Here is a 21,072-nt window from a genome sequence, read left to right as displayed (position 1 = left end):
TAAACTGTCTAATGCTACTGGCGCTTCGTACGCGATGACACCTGTGTGATAGCAGGGAGTTCAGTAGTCTTAAGAACGTGTTGTTTTCCATCCTAACAGTTCTTGTTCTAATAGTAAGAGGTTAAAGAGATTGTTGGATGGATGGGAGGAATCTCTGACAATACTATGGGCCCTGCGCACGCAGCGCTCCGAATGAATATCTCTAATGGATGGAAGAGGGGCGCCAATAATCCTCTCAGCAGTCCTCACAATTCTTTGTGGGTACTTGCGGTGTGCTGCCTTACAATTCCCATACCAGGTGGGGATGCACCTGGCCAGGACACTCTTGATAGTACTCCTGTAAAAAGTGGTTAAAACATGGGGAGGGGAAGAAGCATCATTCGCCTCAAGAAGTGGAGATTTCTTGACTAAAGAAGTCGTGTGGAGGGACGAGATGAGATCATCCGTAAGGAGCACTCTAGAAGCCTGGTGCTCCATGGAGGAGCTGTGTATGTGCAGTGAGGAGCGGTCAGCCTGCACCTCCCTAAGGTACACAGTCATCTCTTTGGGCTTGTCCACGTTGAGACTCAAGTTGTTGTGCTCACACCATTCTACAGACTGCTCCACCTCCTCTCTGTATGCAGTCTTGTCGTCGTTGCTGATGAGGCTCACCACTGTTGCTGTCGGTTTGGTTTGAACAGGATGGAGCAGGGCAGTCTTGCGTCAGAAGCGTGAACAGCAGCGGACTGAGTACACATCCCTGGGGAGTGCCAGCACTCAGCGTAATGGAGCTAGAATTGCTTTTGCCAACATGAACTGACTGTGGCCTTCATGTCAAGAAGTCCAGGATCTAGTCACAGAGAAAAAGGAGTTCTGAGACTCAACAAGGACAGCTACCCACTAGCTTTTGAGATATGATTGCAATGAATGCCAAATTGAAGTCAATAAACAGCATCTTGGCATATGAGACTTCATTTTCCAGGTGGGACGGGACGGAATGGAGTGCAGAGGCTACGGTATCATCAGCAGACCAATTTGAATGACATGCAAACTGGAAAGGGTCCACTGTGGCAGGAAGATAGGATCTGATGTGGTCCACTACCAGCTGCTCAAGGCACATCACTGTCATTGAGGTCAGTGCCACTGGACTGTAGTAATGCCTGAACCACAAACGGAAATGGTCAATGAGTGATAGGTAATAAAATACCACTCTAGTACAAAGTAATGACAGTTTCTAGCAGAGTGAGACCAACATGCACACGTCAATGTCCAGTAGCATACATAAAACATACAACAGTATAGCACAGGTCCTTCATCCCTTCAAACCCACACTGACCGCAATGCCAATCTCACTAATCCCATCATCCTCTGCCTATATTACACATCATCACATTCTCCAGCACAGGTTATTACCAGTCCAAAATCTAGTCAGAATCTGGGTATCCCGAGGCAAAAGACTGCCCTCCTGCCTTTCCACCATCCATAAGGCACAAGTTAGGAGCACAATGGAATATCCTCCTCTCACCTGGAGGAGTATAGCTCCAACACACGCGAAGCTCGACACACCCAGGACAAAAAAGTGTGCTCGACTCACAGCAGATCCAACACTCTACACATTTATTTGATCTTCCTTTGGCAGCAGAAAGAATGTTTAAGGGCAAGTCCTCAAGCAGGGCACTAAAGTCTACCTGTCACCTGCAGTAACCAGTCCCCTGTATCCATGGCGACGTCAAAGGAAGGAAAGAAAAACATTAAGACTGCTTCCTAACTCACCAGCAGGATAGGTGAAGCAATGACAACGTCCTCACTTCGGTAAACATCCCTAATATCAAGGCTATGGTCATACTGAACCAATCCTGAAGTCTAGGCCACAAGTTCTGCATACCTAATACCAGACTTCTGGAGTAAGGACTCTGGAGACGGCACTGCCATCATAATTGATTGCTAGATGTGTGGTGAACTACAAATACCTGTCAGGACAGGCCCCCCCCCCCCCCCCCGCTCTGACTGCTCCTGTGGCTCCTCCCACAGACCCCGGTATAAAGGCGATTGGGGCCTGAGCCCTGTCTCGCAGTCTCCAGGATGTAGCATGGTGGTCAATTGCTGCTTGTTCTTTCTTCCAGTCAATAAAAGCCAATATCTTGCCTCACGTCTTCGAGAGTTATTGATGGTGCATCAAGATGCCATCAAAACTTCCTTCAAAAGTCCCAACATCCTCACCAACTCCTGGGAATCCTAGACCCAAGACTACTCAGACTGGCAGAGAGAGGCACCTGGGAAAGGTTGAACCAATTAGATTATCTCTGATAGGAGCCACGTGGAGACCAGGCACAAAGAGAGGGAAGATTACATTCCACCCCAGATAACCTCCCATCAGCCACCGTCGTGCTCCACCAGCTGCAGGGTCTGAGAATCCTTCCTCTACTGGAAGCAAGTATTCCCAATGGCTGAGGGACCTCCCAAATGATAAGGTGAAATCCAGAAGAAAAATGCCTCAACAAAAAGGGAATTTAACAGCAGCAAAAAATTCAAAAGTTCAGCTCCTCAAATGGTTGATACTAATTTAATATTAAGTTGCAAGTGAAAATTGCAAAATGTAATTTCTGTTTAGTGTCAATCTTTGAGCCATTCACATAGTTTATATGAACACACCCAAGTATTTTTGAAAAATTATAACTAAGAAACTATGACTGGCAACATTAAACACCTCATAATTAATTCGCTTTTTCTCAGCCCCAAGAAACCAATCACTTAGCAATACTTCAAATAATTGAGTCTACGTGTGGTGAAAATAAACCTGTGACCACTAACAGCTTTACCTAAGTTGTATGTTGAACTTGATCTAAAAGCTACTGTAAAGCAACAAGTTGAACCCGCCCTTTGAGGCGAGTGGGAGGCAAACTATTTCCATTGTCAGCAACGCAGCCCAGCAACATTCCCCAGGTCTGTCCAGCATGAGCAGGCATATTGACCTATTGACTCTGGAGGCTGGATCTTTACAAATTGCACAATTAGAAAGAGAGCACCTTCTAGTTGCATGGTAATGTCAGTCAAAATGCAAGAAGACACACACACCCATGAAAAGCAGGACAACAAACCTGACACCAAATGTTCAGTGTCCCTGCCAAAGAAAAATATAGGGCAATCTCAGCAGTGCAAGGGAAAACCAACGTCAGAAGGAGAAAGACTAGACATTGGTTTTCTCCTAAAAAAAATCAGAATCAGAATCAGGTTTATTATCACTGGCACGTGATGTGAAATTTCTTAACTTAACAGCAGCAGTTCAATGCAATACATAATCTAGACGAAAACAAAAATAATAATAAGTAAATCAATTACAGTATATGTATATTGAATAGATTAAAAATCATGCAAAAAAACAGATATACTATATATTGAAAAAGTGAGGTACTGTTCACGGGTTCAATGTCCATTTAGGAATCGGATGGCAGAGGGGAAGAGGCTGTTCCTGAACTGCTGAATGCGTACCTTCAGGATTCTGTACCTCCCTCCGATAGTAACAGTAAGAAAGTAACAGTGAGAAAAGGACCCTGGGGGTCCTTAGTAATACTACCTTTCTGAGACACAGCTCCTTGAAGATGCCCTGGGTACTTTATAGGCCAGTACCCAAGATGAGCTAACTAAATTTACAATCCTGCAGCTTCTTTCAGTCCTGTGCTGTGGCACCTAAACGGCACCCCCCCCCCCCCCATACCAGACAGTGATGCAGCCCGTCAGAATGCTCTCCACAGTACATCTATAGAAGTTTTTGAGTGTATTTGTTGATATATCAAATCTCTTCAAACTCATGAATTATAGCCGCTGTATTGCCTTCTTTATAACTACATCAATATGTTGGGACCAGGTTAGATCCTCAGAGATCTTGACACCCAGGAACTTGAAGCTGCTCACTCTCTCTACTTCTGATCTCTCTTTGAGGATTGGTATGTGTTCCCTTGTCTTACCCTTCCTGAAGTCCACAATCAGTTCTTTCATCTTACTGACGTTGAGTGCCAGGTGGTTGCTGCGGCACCACTCCACTAGTTGGCATATCTCACTCCTGTACGCCCTCTCATCACTACCTGAGATTCTACCGACAATAGCTTCAATGGACAAAAGTGAGATGGAAGGTAGAGAGGTTTCAAGAGAGACCTTTGGAGACTGATTAAAAATTAGAGCTGGTCTCTAATCAAGAATAAAACAGAAATTTAATGCCATTCATTCCATTATATTATAAGTCAATAACCTTAAATTCTGTATTTCTTCTTTTTATGTTGAAATATTAGAAGTGTCCAATTAGTTATCCACTGAGGATGTCTGCCTCCTTCACTTTTACAGCCAGAGAACAACACACCCACACCACCATCTGGGTTATGATTTTTAAAAATTTTCTTTTGGTTTTGATCTCCCTTTAAGGAAAGTACATCCTGCCCATCTATCTATTTAGGCCATGCTTGATTTATTAACTTAATTAAATGTCCTTTCAGTCTCATCTGTTCCAAAGAAAACATCCCCAGCTGAGCCAGTCTTTCCTCATAGCTAAAATTCTCCAATCCTGGCAACATCCTCAAAAACTCCCTTTGTAACCTTGCTGGTGATATCACATCTCCTGTAATATAATCACTAAAACTCTAGCTGTGGCCTAACCAGTGCGTTATATAGTTGCAGTGTGTATTATAGGCCTTGGCCAAGACAGCAATGAATTGTGCCCAACTTTATAACAACTTTGCTTGCCCGTCCTACTCCTTTCAAGGGGGCTGCGGACCGATTCTTCATAGCCACTGTGCTCTTACTCACGTTGCAGTATCTTACTGTGGATTACCTTATCTCATTTGCCCTCAGCATTACCTCACAATTCTCCAGACTGAACTTTATTTGCCATTCTTCTGTCCACTTAATTACATTTGTTGATATCTTCCTGCAAATAATCTTTTTCCCTTCAACTTGAAGGTCAGTAACTTTATCATTTGAAAGCTTTTTAATCACCACCCCTGTAATTTAGTCTATCCAGATTATGCTAAAAGATAAAGTGCTATCAAATTTCACCGTCTACAATTATAATGAAAAATGCCTGTGCAAGCTTATCAGAAATTGTACTCTATCAGAAATAGTATCACGTTAAAATCATTCACACTTGTTCTGTAAGGGTGTTTCACAACCTAATCTAAAGAATACATCTTGCATATTTACTAACAATTAAAATACTGTATTGAAAATTCTTGCATTGAACCAGCAGGTATAGTAAAACTCTGATAGTCGGCTATCCAACTATTCGAAAATCCCCGTGGGTTGACATCTGGCTCACCAAGAAGAAGGGTTGTCTTCTCCATCCCCCTGGATCTTACTTTAATATATCTGGGTCCTAGTTCCCTTCTTCCTTTTCATTCAAAAGGGTCTCAGCTCTTGTGTTCTCTTCCTTCTTACCACAGCTCCTTTTCGTAAACTCCCTTTCCACTCATCATATATTCCAGCACTCCAGGGTCCTGTTCCTACACTCCATCTCAATAAAAAATAAAAGCCTGCTTCAATAAAAAGTTACTATACTATAATAATATCTGATATAAAATGCGCTATTAATAGAAATAACAGTCAATAGTTTGGAAGATCTGCCAATCCATAAACATCAAACTCCCAAATGTGCTGGATTGTAAGAGTTTCATTGTAGTTTGATGTGGTTTTAAAAGATGGTAAATGTTAAATTTTGTATCTTCAGAGGAAGACACAAGAGTCCAGAAATGCAGGTCTAACTTCAAGTTTACTTTAAGCAGGGCACGCACACATCACATGGTAGCGTGATGGTGTATGCAATTAACATATCTACAGATTTAAATGAACAAGATAGCTTAATCAACCGCTCTCTCTCTCTATATATATATACACACATACACACACACACACAATCAAGATTACTTAAATATTAAATATACAACAATAATTTCACTTGTTTGTTGCAATTTATTCTCTTTGAAAGTGATACCAGCTGAATAGGACAGATTTAACACACCAAACCATACAATACGCAAATTCAATATATAGAACATTGAACATAGAATAGTACAGCACATTACAGGCCCTTCGGCCCACAATGTTGTGCCGACCCTCAAACCCTGCCTCCCATATAACCCCCCACCTTAAATTCCTCCATATACCTGTCTAGTAGTCTCTTAAACTTCACTAGCGTATCTGTCTTCACCGCGCATTCCACGCATCAATCACTCTGAGTGAAAAACCCTCCTCTAGTATCCCTCTTGAACTTCCCTCCCCTTACCTTAAAGCCATGTCTTTTTGTACTGAGCAGTGGTGCTGTGGGGAAGAGGCACTGGCTGTCCACTCTGTTTATTCCTCTTAATATCTCGTACACCTCTATCATGTCTCCTCTCATCCTCTTTCTCTCCAAAGAGTAAAGCCCCAGCTCCCTTAATCTCTGATCATAATCCATACTCTCTAAACCAGGCAGCATCCTGGTAAATCTCCTCTGTACCCTTTCCAATGCTTCCACATCCTTCCTATACTGAGGCGACCAGAACTGGACAGTACTCCAAGTGTGGCCTAACTAGAGTTTTATAGAGCTGCTTCATTACATCGCATCTCTGAAACTCTATCCCTCGACTTATGAAAGCTAACACCCCATAAGCTTTCTTAACTACCCTGTCTACCTGTGAGGCAACTTTCAGGGACCTGTGGACATGTACCCCCAGATCCCTCTGCTCCTCCACACTACCAAGTATCCTGCCATTTACTTTGTACTCTGCCTTGGAGTTTGTCCTTCCAAAGTGTACCGCCTCACACTTCTCCGGGTTGAACTCCATCTGCCACTTCTCAGCCCACTTCTGCATCCTATCAATGTCTCTCTGCAATCTTCGACAATCCTTTACACTATCTACAACACCACCAACCTTTTGTCATCTGCAAACTTACCAACCCACCCTTCTACCCCCACATCCAGGTGGTTAATAAAAATCACAAAAAGAGGTCCCAGAACAGATCCTTGTGGGACACCACTAGTCACAACCCTCCAATCTGAATGTACTCCCTCCACCATGACCCTTTGCCTTCTGCAGGCAAGCCAATTCTGAATCCACCTGGCCAAACTTCCCTGGATCCCATGCCTTCTGACTTACTGAATGAGCCTACTGTGTGGAACCTTGTCAAATGCCTTACTAAAATCCATGTAGATCACATCCACTACCCTCATCTATATGCCTGGTCACCTCCTCAAAGAACTCGATCAGGTTTGTTAGACATGATCTGCCCTTCACAAAGCCATGCTGACTGTCCCTGATCAGACCAGGATTCTCTAAATGCCCATAGATCCTATCTCTAAGAATCTTTTCCATCAGCTTTCCCACCACAGATGTAAGGCATACTGGTCTATAATTACCTGGACTATCCCTACTATTTTTTTTGAACAAGGGAACAACATTCACCTCCCTCCAATCCTCCAGTACCATTCCCATGGACAACAAGGACATAGAGGTCCTAGCCAGAGGCTCAGCAATCTCTTCCCTCGCCTCGTGGAGCAGCCTGGGGAATATTCCATCAGGCCCCAGGGACTTATCCGTCCTAATGTATTTTAACAACTCCAACACCTCCTCTCCCTTAATATCAACATGCTCCAGAACATCAACCTCACTCATATCGTCCTCACTGTCATCAATTTCCCTTGCATTGGGGAATACCGAAGAGAAGTATTCATTGAGGACCTTGCTCACTTCCACAGTCTCCAGGCGTATCTTCTCACTTTTATCTCTAAACGGTCCTACCTTCACTCCTGTCATCCTTTTATTCTTCACATAATTGAAGAATGCCTTGGGGTTTTTCTTTACCCTACTCACCAAGGACTTCTCATGCCCCCTTCTTGCTCTTCTCAGCCCCTTCTTAAGCTCCTTTCTTGATACCCTATATTCCTCAATAGACCCATCTGATCCTTGCTTCCTAAACCTCATGTATGCTGCCTTCTTCCACCTGACTAGATTCTCCACCTCACTTGTCACCCATGGTTCCTTCACCCTATCATTCTTTATCTTCCTCACCGGGACAAATTTATCCCTAACATCCTGCAAGAGATCCTTAAACATCGACCATACGACCATAGTATATTTCCCTGCAAAAACATCATCCCAATTCACACCCGCAAGTTTTAGCCTCATAGCCTCATAATTTGCCCTTCCCCAATTAAAAATTTTCCTGTCCTCTCTGATTCTACCCTTTTCCATGATAATGCTAAAGGCCAGGGAGCGGTGATCACTGTCCCCCAGATGCTCACCCACTGACAGATCTGTGACCTGATCCAGTTTGTTACCTAATACTAGATCTCGTATGGCATTCCCCCTAGTCGGCCTGTCAACATACTGTGACAGGAATCCATCCTGGACACACTTAACAAACTCTGCCCCATCTAAACCCTTGGAACTAATCAGGTGCCAATCAATATTAGGGAAGTTAAAGTCACCCATGATAACAAGCCTGTTATTTTTGCACCTTTCCAAAATCTGCCTCCCAATCTGCTCCTCGATATCTCTGCTGCTACCAGGGGGCCTACAGAATACCCCCAGTAGAGTAACTGCTCCCTTCTTGTTCCTGACTTCTACCCATACTGACTCAAAAGAGGATCCTGCTACATTACCCACCCTTTCTGTAGCTGTAATAGTATGCCTGACCAGTAATGCCACCCCTCCTCCCCTTTCCCCCCCTCTCTATCCCTTTTAAAGCACTGAAATCCAGGAATATTGAGAATCCATTCTTGCCCTGGTGCCAGCCAAGTCTCCATAATGACCACTACATCATAATTCCATGTATGTTTCCAAGCTCTCAGTTCATCACCTTTGTTCCTGGCTTCTTGCATTGAAGTACACACACTTTAGCCCTTCTACCTTACTACCTTTACAATCTTCATTCTGCTTCTCTTTCCTCAAAGCCTCTCTATATGTACGATCTGGCTTCATTCCATGCACTTCTCCACTGCTCTATCGCTCCAGGTCCCACCCCCCTTGCAAATTAGTTTAAACCCTCCTGAACCATGCTAACAAACCTACCTGCAACGATATTGCTCCCCCTCGAGTTCGGGTGCAACCCTTCCAATCTGTACAGGTCCCACCTATTTATACATCTCTTACTTTACTCCTTCAAGATAAACAAAACTGTTAAGTGACAGAAATTATGTTAGGTTTTTAAACAGCATTTAACCATTAAAACAAAGCCCTGTCCTGGAGCAATGGGAGCGGAGGCAAACGCGACCCTTCAGACTAGGCGTGCTGCTGCCTGGAGGTCAGCTCAATAAATAATCAGATTGTAAGGAACGTCCACCATGTGTGGATACAAGAGGAAGGTGGGAAGCAGTAAATGGTAAAAATGAGGATCAATATTTATTTTCAGAGCTGGATGCAGGACTGGGCAGATAATTGTGAAGTCATTTTGTAACAAACCTCTTGTTCTAATGGTAAATTATACACAGTCTATGGAGGAAATACCCCCAATAACTTTTTTATTTTGATTATCTAAGTGTGCAATATTCATGCATTTCAAGGTAGACCCTACAATACAGAGTTGGCAGCTGTAGTCAGAACAACTCCATCTTCATATCAATTGTAATTTACTATAAATGACCCATTGCTTTTATAATTGGAATCAATTACTCTGAACAGGAAAGTATAGTTAATATTCTTATCACAAGTAAGGGCAAATCTACAGATGCTGGAAATCCAAGTAATACACACAACATGCTGGAGGAACTCAGCAGGCCGGGCCATGGTCCCTCTGAAGGTTCTCCGCCCAAGACATTGACTGCACTCTTTTCCATAGATGCTGCCTCCAGCATTTCAGGTGTCTTAATATTCTTAAGATTTATTACAACACTGGACAGTTATCTCAAAAGATGCAAGAAATTGAAGGGCCTATTTCATGCTATATGAATCTATGACTCTAAACGTTAATAGTAAGTATGAAGGTTTAGGAGCTTTTAAGCAACAATGTTCTTTTCAGATGACCTCAGCAACATTGAGTGCATAGACTCTGCACCCCAAGGGATGATTGGTTAGCACCCTGAAGTACCAGGTTCAATATTTCATGAAATAATAAAATGAAATGAAGCATCTGCTGAACGAGATGGCTATTAAAGTACCCTTGGCTTCCAAGTCAACACTCCAGCCTCAATAATGGCAGCAAAAATACTCAGATTCACAATCTTTAACTTGTGGATTACACTGTGCTGATGACACAGAATGGCAGCAATTTCCCAATGTGTGACACAGAATGGCAGCTCTGTTCAAAGTTAGAGATAAATTTATTATTGAAGTATATATACCATATACATCCTTATGATTCATCTTAATCAGAGGGAAAGGGGCTTATTGTGCTGTTGTCGTTTTGTTTTGCTGTCGTTATTGCTGCTTGGGTTGTTGAACATTGTGAGCATGCTATGTTGGTGCAGGAATGTGTGGCAACGCGAACTACCTCCAGCATATCCTTAGATGTTCTGGTTGCAAACGCAAACAACATATTTCACTGTATGTTTCTATGTACATGTTATAAATAAGTCCAAATCTGAATCCACCAATCATCCACTCACTGTTTTACCAAAGCCCGTCAGCTCCAGACAACATGAGCCAATAAAAAGACACAGCACAAACAGCGCCACTACATTTAAGAACTGAGATGAGAGTAACTGAAGTTGAAATGATTACTCATTGTGGTAAAAGAGAGTGGGGTAAATGAGGTCACCTGGATTAAGGGCAAAACTCTCCACTGGCTAATGTGATTCTGGTACATCAGCAGATGTTTGTGGTCATTGGATATCAGTCATCTCTGCTCCAAATTGTTACTTCAGATGCTCTTCAGTGGTGGTAGAAAAGCTTTGGGGAGTTAAGAGATGAGACACTCAGTGAAGAATATCTGATCTCTAAGCCGCTCTTCCAGCCACAGAATTTTTGCCTTTGTCAACAGTGACTACAAACATCCCCCGAGATATTGGGCTGTTTCAGAATGGTGATGTCACTGAACTACTGGAGTATCAGAAAGGTCCAAGACAAATTATCATCAAAGTACATTTGTGTCACCATACATGGCCCTGAGATCATTTTCCTGCAGGCACTCACAGTAAATTCAGGAAACACAACAGATTCAGTGAAGGACCATCCCAACAGGGTGGACAATAACCAATGTGCAAAAGTCAATGAACTGTGCAAGTTCAAAATAAAGAAGAAAATAATAAATAAATAAGCAATAACTATCAAGAACATGAGATGAAGAGTCCTTGAAAGTGAGTCCACAGGTTGTGGGAAGAGTTCAGTGATGCGGCCAGTGAAGTTCAGTGAAGTTATCCCCTTTGGTTCAAGAACCTGATGGCTGAGGGGTAATAACTATTCCTGAACCTGGTGGTGAGAGTCCTGAGGCTTCTGTTCCTTCTTCCTGATGGCAGCAGCAAAACTAGAGCATGGCCCTGGTGGTGGGGGGTCCCTGATGATGGATGCTGCTTTCTAGCAACTGCGCTCCATTTAGATTGCTCTCTGGTGGGGAGTGTTTTACCTGTGATGGACTGGACTGTGGCCACTAATTTTTGTAGGATTTTCATTGTTGTTTCCATACCAGGTTGTGATGGAACCAGTCAATATACTGTCCACCATACATCTATAGAGGTCAAAGTCTTAGATTTGGCATTTCATCTTTGCAAACTTCTAAGAAAGTAGAGCCATGCCATGCTTTCTTCGCAAGTTTCTTCATAAAGTTGCTGAATGTACTTGTCAGCCCAAGCCTGAAGATGTGCAGCTCCTGCTGCACAAGCAGGGCAGCTGCACTTTCAGAAGAAATGGGAAAAGAGATGATCCCTGAGCAATGATGTTGTTAATGAAATAGATGAATACAATTGGCTCAGCACCATTAAATGGATAATCAGGCAGAATAATTACAACCATTTTCCTTTGACCAAGTTATGATTCCAGCCATTATCACTGACTCTCACAATTATCACTGACTTCAGTTTTATTTCACTTTTTAGTGTAATGCTTGGTTAAACAGTTACCTTGACAACAACTGCTCTCATCTTGCTTTTGGAATTAAGCTCCCTCATCTCAATTTGGACAAATATTGGAATACGACTCGGAGCCTCCCTCTGCTACCTGACATGAGGTTTATCCCCAGCACGCGCCACTCTTATTTCTAACTTTGAGATATTATTCTTTGCCTTTTACAAAACTTGTTCTCATTTCTGCCAAATGAACTTGTTCTTCCCTTTGACAAACACTGCAGTACTTCCTTCACCAAGGAGGCAACTGTTTGATAGTAAAATGCTCCTTTTTGTTGCCAAGATGAAAATGCAGTAAACTATAGATAGTACAAAGAATGGTGAATGCGGCAGCTTGCTATCTTCAAACAGGCCGGATCAACTGGACAATTCTTGCCTCTTAGTTTTAGGGTTTCTGTATCCACACTCCACCTGCTGAACTTTTGAACTCAGGAAGGAGGAGTTCCCACCGTGTCATTTCCACACACCTCCCAATGGTACAGGTAAGGCAGCAGCCTACAAGCCTGTTTATCATCAGCGATGGTGGATAAGACAAAGGAATTAAAATAAAGAGGTGCTTACCTGAAATCTAACACCACTAAGCTCAAGAACAGCTACTTCCCTTCTACGCTTTGGTTCTTGAACCAACTGGTAAATCCCTATTCACTCTTGTTTAGGACCACTCTGATCACAGAGTCATAGCACAGTAATAGACCCTACAGTTCATCTAGTCTGTGCTGAACTATTAATCAGCTTGTCCCACTGATCTATACCTGGACCATAGCCCTTTGTACCCCTCTCATCCATGTACCTATTCAAATTTCTCTTAAATGGTGAAATTGAACCCACATCCACCATTAGCGCTGGCAACTCCTTCCATTCTTGCAGCTCATTCCACACTCACACGACCCTTGGAGTAAAGAAGCTCCCCTCCCCCACTGCCCTTAAACATTTCCCCTTTCACCCTTAACTCATGACCTCTAGTTCTAGTCTTACCCAACCTCAGTGGAAAAAGCCTGCTTGCATTTATTCTGTTTATACCCCCCTCATAATTTTGCATAGTTCTATCAAATCTCCTCTCAATCTTCTACATTCTAGGGAATAAAGTTCTAACCAATTCAGTCTCTCCTTATAATTCAGGTCCTCAAGACCCAGCAACATCCTTGTAAATTTTATCTGCACTGGTTCAATCTTTTTTACATTATTTCCCATAGGTAGGTAACCAAAACATAACATTCCGATTCCTGTAATCAATACATTGATTTATTAAGTCTACCTGTGACACCGCTTTCAATTGTGAATCTGTATTCCCAGATGCCTCTATCCTCAGTGCCCCACTGCTCGCAGTGTACAACCTACCCTGGTTTGTCCTCCCAATATACAACACCTCACACTTGTCTGCACTAAATTCCATCTGCCATTTTTCCAGCTGGTTCAGATCTCGCTGCAAGCTCTTGACAGTCTTCCCCTGTGTCCACTACACCCACAATACTGGTATCATCTGCAAATCTGCTAATCAAGTCTACCACATTATCACCCAGATCCTTGATATAGATCACAAATAAAAATGGGCCCAGCACAGGCCTCCAGTCAGAGAGGCAACCATCTACCACCACTCTCTGCTTCTCTCTCAAAGTCTACTTACTACCTCATGTTGAGTGCCAAGCCACTGAACCTTCTCGACCAACCTTCCAAGCGGGTCCTTGTCAAAGGCTTTACATATAGACAACATCCACTGACTTGCCTTCATCAGCTTTCCTGATAACCTCTTCGAAAAACTACAGGATTGGTTAGACATGACTTGCCATGAACAAAGCCATGTTGACTATCCTTAATCAGACCCTGTCTATTCAAATACTTATATGTTCTGTTCATGAGAATACTTTCCAATAACTTTCCCACTACTGATGTCAGGCTCACTGGTCTATTATTTCCTGGCTTACTCTTAGAGCCTTTCTCAAACAATGGAACAACACTAGCTATCCTCTAATCGTCCAGCACCTCACTTGTAGCTAAGGATGTTTTAAATATTTCTGCTAGGACCGCTGGAATTCTTGCACTAGCCTCCCACAGGGTCTGAGGGAACACCTTGTCAGGCTCTGGGGATTTATCCATCCCGATCTTTCTCAAGACAGCAAACATCTCCTCTGTAAGCTTTATAGGGTCTATGACTTTGCTGCTGTTTGCCTCACTCCTATAGACTGTGTCTGACTCCTGAATAAATACTGATGCAAAAAATACATTTAAAATCTCCCCCTTGCTATCCTTTTGCTCTTAAAATATCTTCAGGAACACTTAGAATCCTCCTTCACCTTGTCTGCTAGAGCAACCCCATGTCTTCTTTTAGCCCTCCTGATTTCCTTAAGTGTTCTCCTGCATTTCTTATACTCAAGTGTCTAACTTGGTCCTACCTGCCTATAGCTGCTATACACCTTATTTTTCTTAACCAGGACCTCAATATTTCTCAAAAACTAAGTTTCCATAAACCTGTTATCCTTGCCTTTTATTCTGACAGGAACACACAAACACTGTACTGAGCTTAGAAAAATAGAGGGCTAGGTAGTTCTCAGGCAGGGACATGTTTGGCACAGCTTTGTGGGCCAAAGGGCCTGTATTGCACTGTATGTTTCTATGCTATATTTTATGTTCTGAAATGTCACTTTGGAAGGCCTCCCATTGACCGAATACACCTTAGTGAGAAAACAGCCTGTCCCAAACCACACTTGCCAGATCCGTTCTGATACCATCAAAATTGACCCTTCTCCAATTTAGAATATCAACCCAAGTACCAGACCTATCCTTTTCCATAACTACTGTGAAACCAATGGCATTATGATCAGTAGATCCAAAGGGTTCTGGTATACAAACTTCTGTCACCTGGCTTGTCTCATTCCCTAATAGGAGATCTGGTATCAGACTCTCTCTCTCATTGGGACCTCTCTGTACTGAAACTTTCCTGAACACATTTGACAAACTCTATTCCATCTAGTCATTTTACAGTATGGGTGCCCCAGTCAATATGTGGAAAATTAAAATCACCTACTATCACAACCTTATGATTCTCTCAACAGTCTCTGGCCTCTCTACAAATTTGCTCCTCTAAATCCTGCGGACTACTGGGTGGTCTATAATTTAATCCCATTAATGTGGTTATACTTTTCTTAATAACACACACAAAATGCTGGAGGAACTGAGCAGGCCAGGCAGCATTAGGAAAAGAGTACAGTCAACGTTTCGGGATGATACCCTTCATCAGGACTTTTCTTATTCCTCAGTTCTACCCGTAAAGCCTAACTAGACGAGTCCTCCAGTCTGTCCTGACTGAGCACCGCCATAACATTTTCCTTCTTCTATAATGCCACCCATCCCCTTTTAATCTCTCCCACTCTAGCATGTCTAAAACAAGGGAACCCCGGAACATTGAGCTGACTGTCCTGCTCCTCCTACAACCAAGTCTCACTATTGGCTACAATATCATAATTCCATGCCTTGAGCTCACCTGCCTTTCCTACAATACCGCTTGCTTTGAAATATACACTACTCAGAACATTTATCCCACCATACTCAACATTTTGATTCCTAACTTTGATTGTAGGCTTAACAACATCTGTCTCCATAACCACATCATATCTTTTCTGACACTCTTGTTCCCATCCCCCTGGAACTTTAGCTTAAGCCACCCCATTCAGCATCAGTAAACCTTCCCACTAGGATATTAGTCCCCTTCCACTAAAGATGCAAACCATCCCTTCTGTATATGTCCTACCTTCCCTGGAAGAAAGCTCAAAGATCTAAAAATCTGAAGCCAAATCTATACCAATTCTTTAGTTTCATGTTAAACTGTATGATCTTCCTACTTCTGGCCTCACTAGCACTTGGCACAGGTAGCAATACTGAGATAACATCCCTGGAGGTCCTGTCCTTCAACTTAGTACCTATCTCCTTGAACTTACTTTGCAGACCTCATCACCCACCCTACCCACATGGGACCACGACATCTAGCTGCTCACCCTCCCACTTAAGAATGCTGTGGATTCAACCTGTGACACTCCTGATCCTGGCACCCAGGAGGCAACAAACCAGCTGGAAATCTCGTTCTCCTCCACAGAACCTCTTTTCTGTTCCCCTAACCTTTATTATTATAGCTCACCTCTTCTCCTCCCTTCCCTTCTGAGCCAGTCAGACTCAGTGCCAGAAACATGCTTGCTGCCAAAGGGTCTCGGCCCGAAATGTTGACTGTACTTTTTCCCAAGATTGTTGAGTTCCTCCAGCATTTTGTGTGTGTTGCTGCAGCTTCTCCCAGGTATGTTGTTCCTTCCCCCACTCCCCAACAGTATCCAAAGTGGTATATTTATTATGGGGAGGGAGGAGAACGGCCACAGGGGTACTCTGCACTGACTACCTGTTCCCTTTCACTCTTCTGACAGTCACTCTACACTTAAATAGACTTTGTTTTTTTGTTATAATTGTGTTCTTTCTTGAAAAGTTACGTAATATTCATGTTTAATTTTTGTTTTCCCTGTGAATACTGCTTATGTGCTCGTGATGCTTCTGCAAGGAAGTTTTTCGTTGCACATATGCATTTGGTAATAAACTCAGCTTTGACCTTGTACATTTCAAATCAAAAAGACCATTGACTTAGATAATTTCTTATGCATTTACAGAAAGAAAGCAAAGCATTTTTTCCAGGTGTTTAGAGAAATTATTTATCATTTAACTGTAGAGTATGTGGCACACAGATCTGAGTTCAAAAGTAAAACTTTTCTTACATCAGAGGGAATTCTTGTATGTTTCAATTCTGGTAGAACATGCAAGAAATAGATAAACTGGTCTGTTTCCATATTTAAAACAAACTTTTAAGAGGTAGTTATTGTGTCACGGAGCAATCACTGCTATTCCTTACAAACAAATCCATGTTAGCCATCAGATAGTGAGGTCAGCTGAGAAGATCGTCGGGGTCTCTCTTCCCGCCATCATGGACATTTACACTACACACTGCATTCGCAAAGCAAACAGCATTATGAAGGACCCCACACACCCCTCATACAAACTCTTCTCCCTCCTGCCATCTGGGAAAAGGCACCGAAGCATTCGGGCTCTCACGACCGGACTATGTAACAGTTTCTTCCCCCAAGCCATCAGACTCCTCAATACCCAGAGTCTGGACTGACACCAACTTACTGACCTCTACTGTGCCTATTGTCTTGTTTATTATTTATTGTATTGCCTGCACGGTTTTGACCTGGGTAGGTCTGTAGTCCAGTGTAGTTTTATCTGTATTGTTTTTACGTATTTCAGTGTAGTTTTTGTATTGTTTCTTGTAGCACCATGGTTCTGAAAAACATCTCGTTTTTACTGTGTACTGTACCAGCAGTTATTGTTGAAATGACAATAAAAAGTGACTTGGCTTGACTTGATGTCCATTCCAGACACAATATAAGCTGATTTTGAAACAACTGGAAATTTTATGACCACTTTGTTCTCAAAGGCCCTCAAAAGTGCTTGCAGAAAATTCATTGTTAAATGTCAATGAGGAACAGCATACTCATGGTAACTGAGATCACTATAAAGCCAAACACGGTTTTTGGTCATTATTTTCTGCTGTTTCCCGTCTTCAGGGAATCACCAAATGAATGACTAAATAATTGCTGTACAATTATGTCCTTGCTGACCTCCTGGTCAGTCCTTAGCAAGAGCTGTGTACAATTGCATTCTGCTGAACCAGAAGGTTCATCGATGATGAATCAGCTCAAGACTGGCAGCCATACATTTGCTGTTTGATTTAAAAGAGGCTTCTTGATCTTTCTACAAATATTTACATGGACCTAGAAATCCCCTGTCCTGATGTTAAAAAGGATAATTAACTCAAAGGCCAAGAGAGCTCATATTTCTGTGCAGAAATAGAAATGGCATTCTAGGAAAAAAGACAATATGATTAATGACCTTGCAACTCCTGGGATGAGATACCTACTAGTAGCTGGTGTTGCATGAAGGAGTCAAAATCTTCAGAAAAAGAATCATTAGCTCTATCTTTATGAGAACTGTCATTGCACCATACCCCTTCGACTACACAAAACAGATCCAATCATGGAAATGAGGATAAATGCAACATCTCTCCATATATTCTCACTCAATGACATTATTGGCAGTTGCATTCTTACTCAGTGACATTATTGGACCAGACATATCTCTGTTTGACATCCGGTTGATGTAGATGAAAGTACCTTTGCTAAGTCTGAAATAATTTAGCTAAAACTAGCTTCAACATTCAAGTAGTCAACTAGGATTCTTCAGCATCCTATCACCTGGAATAACTCTTTATTGTGGAATCCAATTACACTTGCGGAAGTCAATCAGCCCATCAATGGTGTACTGTATCAAAATTAGTTCAAGGAATGCTTTGCAGGTTAAAAGTAATGAAGGCACAATTCATAAATGCACTTCTTGAAATAATAATATTAGGTGAGAAAAATGAATGGCTATAGAGTACGGAACTAAGAGGAAAATTGTTTAGCATGAATTACGTCAACCCATTGTAATCTTCTGTAATTTAAAAGGAAGGCATCTACTTTATGTAATTTGGACAACACAAATGTGAAAACTCTAATTCTGTTGTAGCAACTAGGAAATTTAAATCCATTCCAAAAATACCTGGAAACACAAACCTCATATTTTTCAAAATGTCCATGAAAATAGGTGATAGCTAAATCTTAATTGTTTCATTTCTTTGCAAAAGTAAACTCAACCTAGAAATCCACGTGCATTGTATCTGTGAGACTAGATGGGTATGGTAGCAGCCCATTAATGCCATTTTGGTCAATATCCACCACTCCCACCTTGGCTGTGCCTCAGTCAGACGAACAATTCTACCCCAGCTTTCCATTGAAAATGTATTGCCTGGGACATGATTTGGAGAATGGGTTATGAGCATCGATGGCCAGAGACCCTCTCTGTGTCAGGGACATTACAGCCTGAAACACATAGGTGAGTGGACAATGCGTCAGCAGGCAATAAGCATTTGTGACAGACACAACACGGATGCCTGGTGGGTGGTGAGAACAATGGAAAAGAAAGATTACGACACTAGCCTCAGACAACACTTGGAAGCTGAGGGATATACATGGCAGATCGGGGGGGACTGTGGCCTTGAACACGGCTGTCAAGTTAGGAGATCATTGGTGACAGGTTGGGGAGTTATACTGGTGGTAAAGGTGTGTCATATGATTGGTAGCGTAAGGGAGTTGGGTCATGAGGATGAAGTTAAGTTGCTGACGCATGTGTCATGCATTCCACTGAAATGAGAATATTGTCCTTAGAGAGCCAAACGAGTTTGTACTCTCAGAACAACATGGTCTAACTTCCCCTGCAATTTTCCAGAAGGAATGTTATGCAGTAAATGACTTCACCCCGTGTGACTCTGACACAAAAATCTTTATTGCAGCAAACACTAGGATGACACATGATCAGATTTTGCCCAGACAGATCTCTGGCCAGCCTTGTTCTAGAAAAAAAATCATCTGTTTTCAACCAGGTAATGCTGGATAAAAAAAATATATTTTAATCAAATTTCTCAGTACTCATCCTTAGCTATTTTGGTCTAAATGTGCGGCATCAGTCTAGTGTGCACGCCACTCTGAAATTTCCTGAGTAGCCAAGCATCTCCAGTTTTCAGGGATAAGTACAAGTTTGCAGCAGCAAACAGAGATACCAGATACTAATAATGAATTTCCTTTCCTGACTGGAAGGACTGTTTCATCACTGGTTGCCTTTAGTGATTGGAGAAACCAGTTTTGGACTACAGTTGCTCCCACAGCACAGGAACAAATAATTCAACCTAATCGATCCACTCCAGCATCCCCAAAAACCTTGTTTTTGAGACCACTTTAACTAATACTGCTAGAATAAAATGCCGTTCCTTTCTCCTTCATGTGATATCCAGCTTTCCTGTAAATGGAAAGCTATTGAATATTCAAATCACAATTAAAGATTCAAGATCGTTGAATGTCATTTTCAGTACATCCAGTAAGTGTAAAGGAGAATGGAGTCATTGTTTCTCTGCATCCAATGCAGAACAAAAAAGTACACAATAAGATAAAGAACACAATAATAAAAAAAACACAACCAATAAAGATGTACCAGTCGGTGGGTTAATTGGCTGCAATAAATGATTAGGCCAGAAGCCTGGTGGTGTGGCTCAAAGGGCAGATTCTAGATTGTACTTTAATTAAAAAAATAAAATATATAAGATAGCTTAAATACATAGATTGATTGTATATCACTAAAAAGGAACGAGGCAAAAGGGATCTGTACATAAGATGACTCTGAAAGGAAATGATAAGTAGTGGTGGTGGTGTGGGGGGGTATGGAGGTATGGGGTAGTGGGTGTGATTAGCCCTACTGCTTGGGGGTAGTAACTGATTTTGAGTCTGGTGGTCTTGACGTGGAAACTACAGCCTCCTCCCTGATGGGAGTGGGGCAAACAGTCCATGAGCAGGGAGGGTGGGATCCCTCATGATGTTGCTGGCCTTTTTCCGGCACCTTTCTCTATATAGATCCTTGTCGGTGGGTAGGCTGGTACTGGTGATGCGTTGGACAATTCTGACTACCAGTTGCAGAGCTTTCCTGTCCACTGCAGGGCAGTTTCCATACCAGGCAGCCTGTTAGGATGCTCTCTTCAACTACCTCAGAAAGTAGAGGTGCTGGTGAGTGTTCCTGATTGTGTAGGGTTCTGATGCATTTCGAACTATAAGGTGATTTTGAAACAACTAAGATAATTTTCCTTAATTCCCAACTGTATTTATTAATAATTGAAATAACAATTCCATAATTACATCCCTTGGAGTTTGTCTTTCCTAAAAGAGTTTTTTTTCCTCCAACAAACCCTTTTGTAATTTGGAGTACTTGCATCATAGCTTCCCCCTTCCTGATTAGCATACTCTCTAAATTCAGCTCTAATTCTTTCTTTGAATCTCCCCCAGCATTTAGTGTGCGGCACAGGAGAGCTGCTGCATGCATGAGGCTAACACTTTTGGGATCTGTGGGATTATAGTCAGTATAAAGCCAGTTCCATCTAAACGTCACTTGTATAACGTGAC

General features: G+C 42.2%; 1 protein-coding gene across 12 annotated transcripts in view; it reads right to left on the bottom strand.

The window, feature by feature from the left end:
- The window catches only part of shroom3 (shroom family member 3), a 429,988-nt gene that overhangs the window by 53,312 nt on the left and 355,604 nt on the right, over window positions 1-21,072 (bottom strand). The window contains exon 1 of one of the 12 annotated variants that reach the window (XM_059988834.1): window positions 9,015-9,105. The exons of the other annotated variants lie outside the window; for them this stretch is intronic. The gene's annotated coding sequence lies outside the window, so the exon portion shown is untranslated. Of the gene's footprint in view, window positions 1-9,014; window positions 9,106-21,072 lie in introns of those variants that run through there. 12 annotated transcript variants of the gene reach the window in all.

This window comes from Hypanus sabinus, chromosome 14 (assembly GCF_030144855.1).
Source record: "Hypanus sabinus isolate sHypSab1 chromosome 14, sHypSab1.hap1, whole genome shotgun sequence".
In the NCBI taxonomy this organism is placed as follows: Eukaryota; Metazoa; Chordata; class Chondrichthyes; order Myliobatiformes; family Dasyatidae; genus Hypanus; species Hypanus sabinus.
Note: the sequence above shows the minus strand (reverse complement) of the source record. Positions and strands in the feature narration are given on the sequence as shown.